Source organism: Aplidium turbinatum, chromosome 12, assembly GCF_918807975.1.
Source record: "Aplidium turbinatum chromosome 12, kaAplTurb1.1, whole genome shotgun sequence".
Lineage (NCBI taxonomy): Eukaryota > Metazoa > Chordata > Ascidiacea > Aplousobranchia > Polyclinidae > Aplidium > Aplidium turbinatum.
Window position 1 is genome coordinate 23,548,608 of NC_137483.1, and position 7,425 is coordinate 23,556,032.

The window sequence follows — 7,425 nt, forward strand, 5'->3', positions numbered from 1 at the left end:
ACGTTCAACACAGAAACTAGGCGTAACATTAAAGCAACTGAAATGTGGTTTTACAGAAGAATGCTCAGGATTTCACATACTGATCACATCACAAATGCAAAAGTTTTAAACCAGGTAGGTACATCAAGATAGGGAATGTAGCGGACGCTGCTTGTCAGCATATCCACCCATACACAGCCATCAGTGGGATGGCAACATTCCTGGGCAAAGTCGGCAAGGAATGATAGGACACGAGGTCGACTATGCTGCTGTGTTGTTTGCTAATGTAGCGGACGCATCAGTTAATATGCGCGCTCATATGCAGCCGTCCGTGCTGACGGCGACATTCCTGGGCAGAACCGAGATCAGGACTGGCAAGGAATGACCAGGACACGATGGTCTTCTTCACTGTCTATTTCTTAACTGGCTTGACAGCTAACACTTGACTACAAGATTGAATTCTTCAAGACTCCGTTGTTTATTGACTTGACTGCTAGTTTCAGAAGAACAGAAATCCAAACATAGCGAAACGAAATACTAGCATGCTGGCGTACTATATTGGAAACTTCATCATAACAAAAGAACTTCAACTTGCAGAAATCAAATAACCAGCTTGGTTACAAACAGAAATAACAGCGAGTCTGAGTTGAATAAACTTCGAAAACAGTTGAATAATCGTTGAATCGTCTCGAATAGTATAGTATAGTAAAGTCTAGTAAAGTTGAATAGTAAAGTACAGTGAAGGATCATGGTTGCCGTTACTTAAAAAGCACTCTAGCTTAATTGGAAAGGCGCAATCTACAGGCATTGCCAATTCTACATGCGATCATTTAACATTATATAACGGTGGATCCACTTATCGATGAAATACAGTGGTAGGCCTACTATGATTCAGGCACGGTACAAAGATTGATTACAGGATTGCATTCCGAACGTATGCGGTACCGGTATTTGTTGATTGGAAACGAAGGTGCCAGAATTCCATATGACGTCAGTATGTGACGTGCGTTACGTCAGAGCTCTCGGGCGCCACATACACCCCCGCAAGAAGGCAAACGGGGTGAACCGTTTAGTTTCTGATGAAGGTGCGTGAAGCAAAACATGTGAGGCGGAAGAAACGTGCAGGTACAAGCCATTAGTATGTATATAACAAGGTGACGTCTAAATTGAATCGATAACACTGTATACACTGAAAACAAGAACTGGGTCGGATCCCCTCCGCACGGCGCTAGCGCTAACAGTCCCACTGTTCTGGAAGAGCGGCTGGTCGGCTCTTGACGGTCGGTCGAAGCAGAGGTCTCGTGCGGCGGACATCCGGCTCCGATGAGAATATTCTGTGCAACAAAACATGCGGTTAGTGAGGGCGATCACAATCATGAATTACAATTACATACAGGTTACAATTACGACGCTTACAATTACGACAATTTTACAACTACAACGAGGTTACAATTACGACACGGTTACAAACGCAACGGGTAATACAGGTTAATACGGCGGAAACGGATAATGTGTAGGCTATATACATACAGTGCTACAACTACAGAGACTGAATGATAGATAGACTGAAAGCATGATAGCTATGCGAAGCGTCTGCACGGGGAACCGGTCCCTGTGACGAAACAAGGCCAGTAGGGCAGAAAGCGATGGGCAAGTTATAGGGCAGAAAGCGACGGGCAAGCTAGTCGCAAGCAACATGTCGGCTTATATCTATGACAGCTGGGCAACAAAAACAGTGGCAGGACAAGGCCAAGAGGGCAGAAAGCGACGGGCAAGCTATAGTCGCAAGCAGCATGTCGGCTTATATCTATGATACCACCTTAACAAGCAAGATCCTAACAACAGTGGCTACAAAGATAAGCAACAAGGCACTACGTGAACAAAACGACGGTGGTCAGACAAGGATTATAACAAGTAGCCTACTAGAAATAGGAAGTGTGCTGCGTCGCACGCCTATGTGAGGGAAGCGCAGCTCCTAAAGATAACTACAGAGCAGGGATTAACAGAGGAAATGTATGCAGTTTCAAGTCTTACCCAGGACTAAGAAATGGTTGCAGTTTTTCGTCATGCCCAGAACGGAGAGCTACTGTAATTAATTTGATAACTGTATACGAGAACGGTGACTAAGCTAACTAAGGAAAGGTGGAATGAATGAATGGATGCAGTTTTACGTCATTCCCAGGACGAAGACTGCTGTAATTAATACGATAACTGTATGCAAGAACGGCACCTAGCTGATGAAAGAGGGGATGGATGGATGCAGTTTTACGTCATGCCCAAGACGAGCAACTAAACAGTGAACGTGTAACAAAGCCTAAGGTACCTACAGGCACCACAGACCAGTGTCTGAAGCAGCGCTTCCACTTTAGTGGTAATTACCACAATTGTGGAATTTTCATCATGGTTGTGGTAAAAATGTGGTAATGAAAAATTTGTGGTAATTTAGTGGTAAGCTTAATATGAAAATTTTGTGTGGAAATGTTGCCAAAATGTGGACATTATAAATTTTGAAAATTTGACATAAAATACTATCAATAAATGATGATGATTATGTGCCTGATCTGATACAGACGTTGGCGATCATGGTCTTTCAAACTTCTCTATCATTTGCCATTCGTATAAAATCGTTCGTTTTAACTGTTGTGTTTGTGGCCCATTGATTCAAGCTGTTTAAATAAGTTAATCTTTGTCGACCTCTGCTTCTTTTTCCCTGTATTATCTCTAATAGAGCTAATTTTTCCAAATCTCCATGTCTGTGAATATGACCTACAAATTGCATCTGACGCCTTCTAACTGTTGTTATTAATCTCCTTTCTGCATTTGCCAATTTCATAACTTCGTCATTACTCTTCTTTTCAGTCCAAGATATCCTCAACATCCTTCTGAGAAACCACATCTCAGCAGCCTCTAGTCTTTTCTTCATATCTTTACTTACTGTCCAGCATTCACATCCGTAAGTTAGAATTGATTCTACATATGCTTTTAAAACTTTAATTTTGGTCTTTATTGTTACGTTGCGATTCCTGAAGACTGTGCTCATTTTACCGAAAGTATCCTTTGCTATGGCGATTCTCTTTTTAATTTCAGTGTCACTTTTGCCATCGGAAGTTATAATGTATCCAAGATATTTAAATTTTTCAACTTGTTTCACTGTAACACCATTGATTAAACACGTTTCACTATCAATAAATAAGAGCCTTTAAACTGTTGTCTTCCAAAATCGAACAGATATGCAAAAACTACTTATAACAGCATGCGACTAGCATGTTCCACTGTTTTCGGTTTGATTTTGGAATGTGTCCTGACTTTTGACTTTGAACATAGGGTGACCATGTGATCATATTCAGTGGGTGCAACCTAGTTTGTACCCTGAACAGTTCGTACCCTCAGTTCGTACTCTCAGTTCGTACCCTCAGTTCGTACCCTGAAAAGATCGAGAGAAAAAAAAAAGCTGAAGTCGCTGATCGCTGTTTAATAGCACAAACCCGAAGTCGCTGATCGGAGTTTCCGCAAACAAACTCGAGGGTTAGGGGTTAGTGGAAACTGCGGAAAAATATTTGGGGAAACTACGATCAGCGAGGGTTAGGGTTAAAGAGCATAGATTACTCGATGGTTAGAGTTAGGGTAAGCGGAAACTGCGGTTAGCAGAAACTGCAAAACTGTGGGAAAATGTTTGCGGAAACTGCAATCAACGAGGGTTAGGGTTAGAGCATAGATTACTCTATGGTTAGGGTAAGGGTTAGCAGAAACTGCGGTTAGTGGAAACTACAGAAAAAGGCAGTGGCTATTTAACCGGCGCCGGTCTTTGAATCTGAAACACTATTTGACCGGTCATGACGTCACTATACAGGCATTTTTTTCTTTTTCTGTTTCAAAGCAAAAGACAAGAAGAGTGCCAATATAAGTTCTAAATTCAACACTTATGTGCAACTAATTCTGTGGCGCCTAGGATACGTATCGGGCTGGTGCTCCAGAGGAAATGAGTTCGATACTACGCGGAAGCGTTTTTTTTTTTAATTTTTAACTAAATTTTAACCCGAAGTGACTCAATCGTTAAGCTTCTGCATTTTTGTGGTCAATTTTTAATTTGAGTAGCCTACAGCTCAATTTTTTATGTCTTTTCAAATGAGGGTAATAAAGTTAGAGTTTTTTAATTTTCCTGCATTTAAGAATTTCTCTGGATAATTTTCCGTTCGTCATAAGAGGATGTGACCGTGTTTGCCGAACGACGCAAAAATGTAATGACGAACGGAAAATTATGACAAACGGAAAATTACCCAGAGACATTCTCAAATTCCAGAAAATTAAAAACTCTAACTTTATTACTTAATTTTATTTTTTAATTTTCTTGAATTTAAGAATTCCTCTGGATAATTTTCCGTTCGTTATAAGAGGATGTGACCGTGTTTGCCGAACGACGCAAAAAAAATAATGAACTTATATTGGCACTCTTCTTGTCTTTTGCTTTGAAACAGAAAAAGAAAAAAATGCCTGTATAATGACGTCATGACCGGTCAAATAGTGTTTCAGATTCAAAGACCGGCGCCGGTCAAATAGCCACTGCCACAGAAAAATGTTTGCGGAAACTGCGATGAGCGAGGGTTAGCGTTAGGGTAAGGGTTACGGTTAGCGGAAACTGCAATCAGCGACTTCGGCTTTGTGCTATCTTTCTCTCGATCTTTTCAGGGGGAAAATTTTTAAATGTTTGCGGAAACTGCGATCAGCGACTTCCGCTTTTTTTCATTTTTTCTCTCAATCTTTTCAGGGTATGAACTAGGTTGCATCTATATTCAGTCAAGATGTCTTTCAGGTTCTAGCTGCGGTGTCAAGTACAGTACTTTGCTTGCTTATTTCGGACGTTTTCATAAGGGAACGTTCAAATATTACGTAACGCCTTCGAGGGGGAGGGGGGGTTTATGCAAAGCGTTACGTTAGCGTCACATCGGGGGGGAGGGGGTTCAAGCAAAACGTTACGTAACGCTTTCGAGTACGGAATGGTAGTGTTTTGTGCTGAATTCGTAGTGAAAAAGCGTTACATGGGGGAGGGGGGGATTGAAAAAAGCGTTACGTTGGCGTTACATGTGGGAGGGGGGGGTCAAAAATTTGGAAAAAAAGCGTTACGTAATATTTGAACGTTCCCTAACTGTTAATAATAACGGTACTGTTAATAAACTGAGTAGTTGTTTTATAACGGTACCTTATTTTACTCTATATAGTGTAAATATAGTCAAATGGTAGTGTTGCCAGATAAGGAATTCTGTCCTAATTTGAGAAAAGTTTAAAGCTGTTGAAAAGAAAAACTTGCATTTTGGAATGTTTTTTTAGTTCAGGGTAAAGATCAAAACCCTAACCTTATTCCTAAGTCTAACCCTTACCTTAACCCTTCCAAACTTTAATCCTAACTCTGGCAATACCTAATTGTAACCACGGCAACAAGTGAGTAAAAATAACCACTTCGTTAGTGTAAAAGTACGTCAAAATAGGGTTAAAATCGGTAAGAAAATCACAGTAAAAAATGTGGTAATCTGAGAACAAATGTGGTAATACAAGTGGTAATCTAGCTTTGTAAAAGTGGAAGCACTGGTCTGAAGGGAGTCGTCCGGACGGGGGCGAAACACATTATCATCGCTGCTGTCAAGACGCCCCGATCGCGAGCCAACGCAAAGGACAGCAACGGCGAGGGAGATTAAAAGGCTTATGGCCGACACAATAGCATAAAAGTAGTAGGCTATATAGACATTGTAAATAAACACTTAACTTGAGTCCAGGGGTCCAACTCGAACTTGATAGTTGTCGCAGTCGTTGAAGCGTCCGGTGAAGAGAATCGTACAATACTCCACAGGAAAGTAATCCAATATAAGTTTCACGCTAATCTAACATCGGGGTCACCATAAATATGTAGCGGACGCATCAGTCCGCCCCGTCCGCTCAGTGGTTACGCGTCGGGCTCAAGATCACGCGGCGCTGGTTCGACTCTCGTGGTGTGCGCTTGAGCAACGCATTTCAGGACTGCTCTCCATTCAGCGGCACCTAGTGAATGGAATAATTTCTCCGCAACAACACTTCAACAATCGGAAAACTTCACTCTGCCAATCTCGGTAACCGGCCCTGCGTCAAGAGCCTCTACAAGTATGCGAACAAGTACCAGGAATAACCTATCAAGGCTTTGTCAGTCCGAGGATAAAGATTCAAAAACCATTCAACCAAACCAGTTAATACGCGCGCTCATATGCAGCCGTCCGTGCTGACGGCGACATTCCTGGGCAGAACCGAGATCAGGACTGGCAAGGAATGACCAGGACACGATGGTCTTCTTCACTGTCTATTTCTTAACTGGCTTGACAGCTAACACTTGACTACAAGATTGAATTCTTCAAGACTCCGTTGTTTATTGACTTGACTGCTAGTTTCAGAAGAACAGAAATCCAAACATAGCGAAACGAAATACTAGCATGCTGGCGTACTATAGGCTATTGGAAACTTCATCATAACAAAAGAACTTCAACTTGCAGAAATCAAATAACCAGCTTGGTTACAAACAGAAATAACAGCGAGTCTGAGTTGAATAAACCTCGAAAACAGTTGAATAATCGTTGAATCGTCTCGAATAGTATAGTATAGTAAAGTCTAGTAAAGTTGAATAGTAAAGTACAGTGAAGGATCATGGTTGCCGTTACTTAAAAAGCACTCTAGCTTAATTGGAAAGGCGCAATCTACAGGCATTGCCAATTCTACATACGATCATTTAACATTATATAACGGTGGATCCACTTATCGATGAAATACAGTGGTAGGCCTACTATGATTCAGGTACAAAGATTGATTACAGGATTGCATTCCGAACGTATGCGGTATTTGTTGATTGGAAACGAAGGTGCTAGAATTCCATATGACGTCAGTATGTGACGTGCGTTACGTCAGAGCTCTCGGGCGCCACACTAACTCAAACTCAGACGGTCAATGCTTGCTCACGATGTAGGCCTAATTGTTTACGATTTTTAATATTCGATCCAGCAACACAAAAAAAGTAAAGAAAAACACCGGAATGGTTAAAACTCCACCACCAAAAACTGGATACAAAAATGTTGTCGCCTCTACATTATTAACCGTTTTGATTCAGAAGTTATAGCTGCTGCACCAGAAATCATAATATACAGACTCTGAACATAACACTAAACTGATTCAAACGTCATACTGGCAACGGCAAAAAGTAGAAGCAGTAGCAACAACGAAACTGATATACTGATTTAGAATTACCAAGACTGATTTCTATATTGAAAAAAAATCATGATTTAAACTTCTTTAAGAAGGTTCTAGTGTGGAATCATGGTGGAATGGCGAGTTTTACATACGATCACACAACGCAACACGACTGCAAATCTACATAACGATGAACCAAGGTAGGAATTCGGCATAGCGCCTTACAAACGGTTGATTACTGAAGTT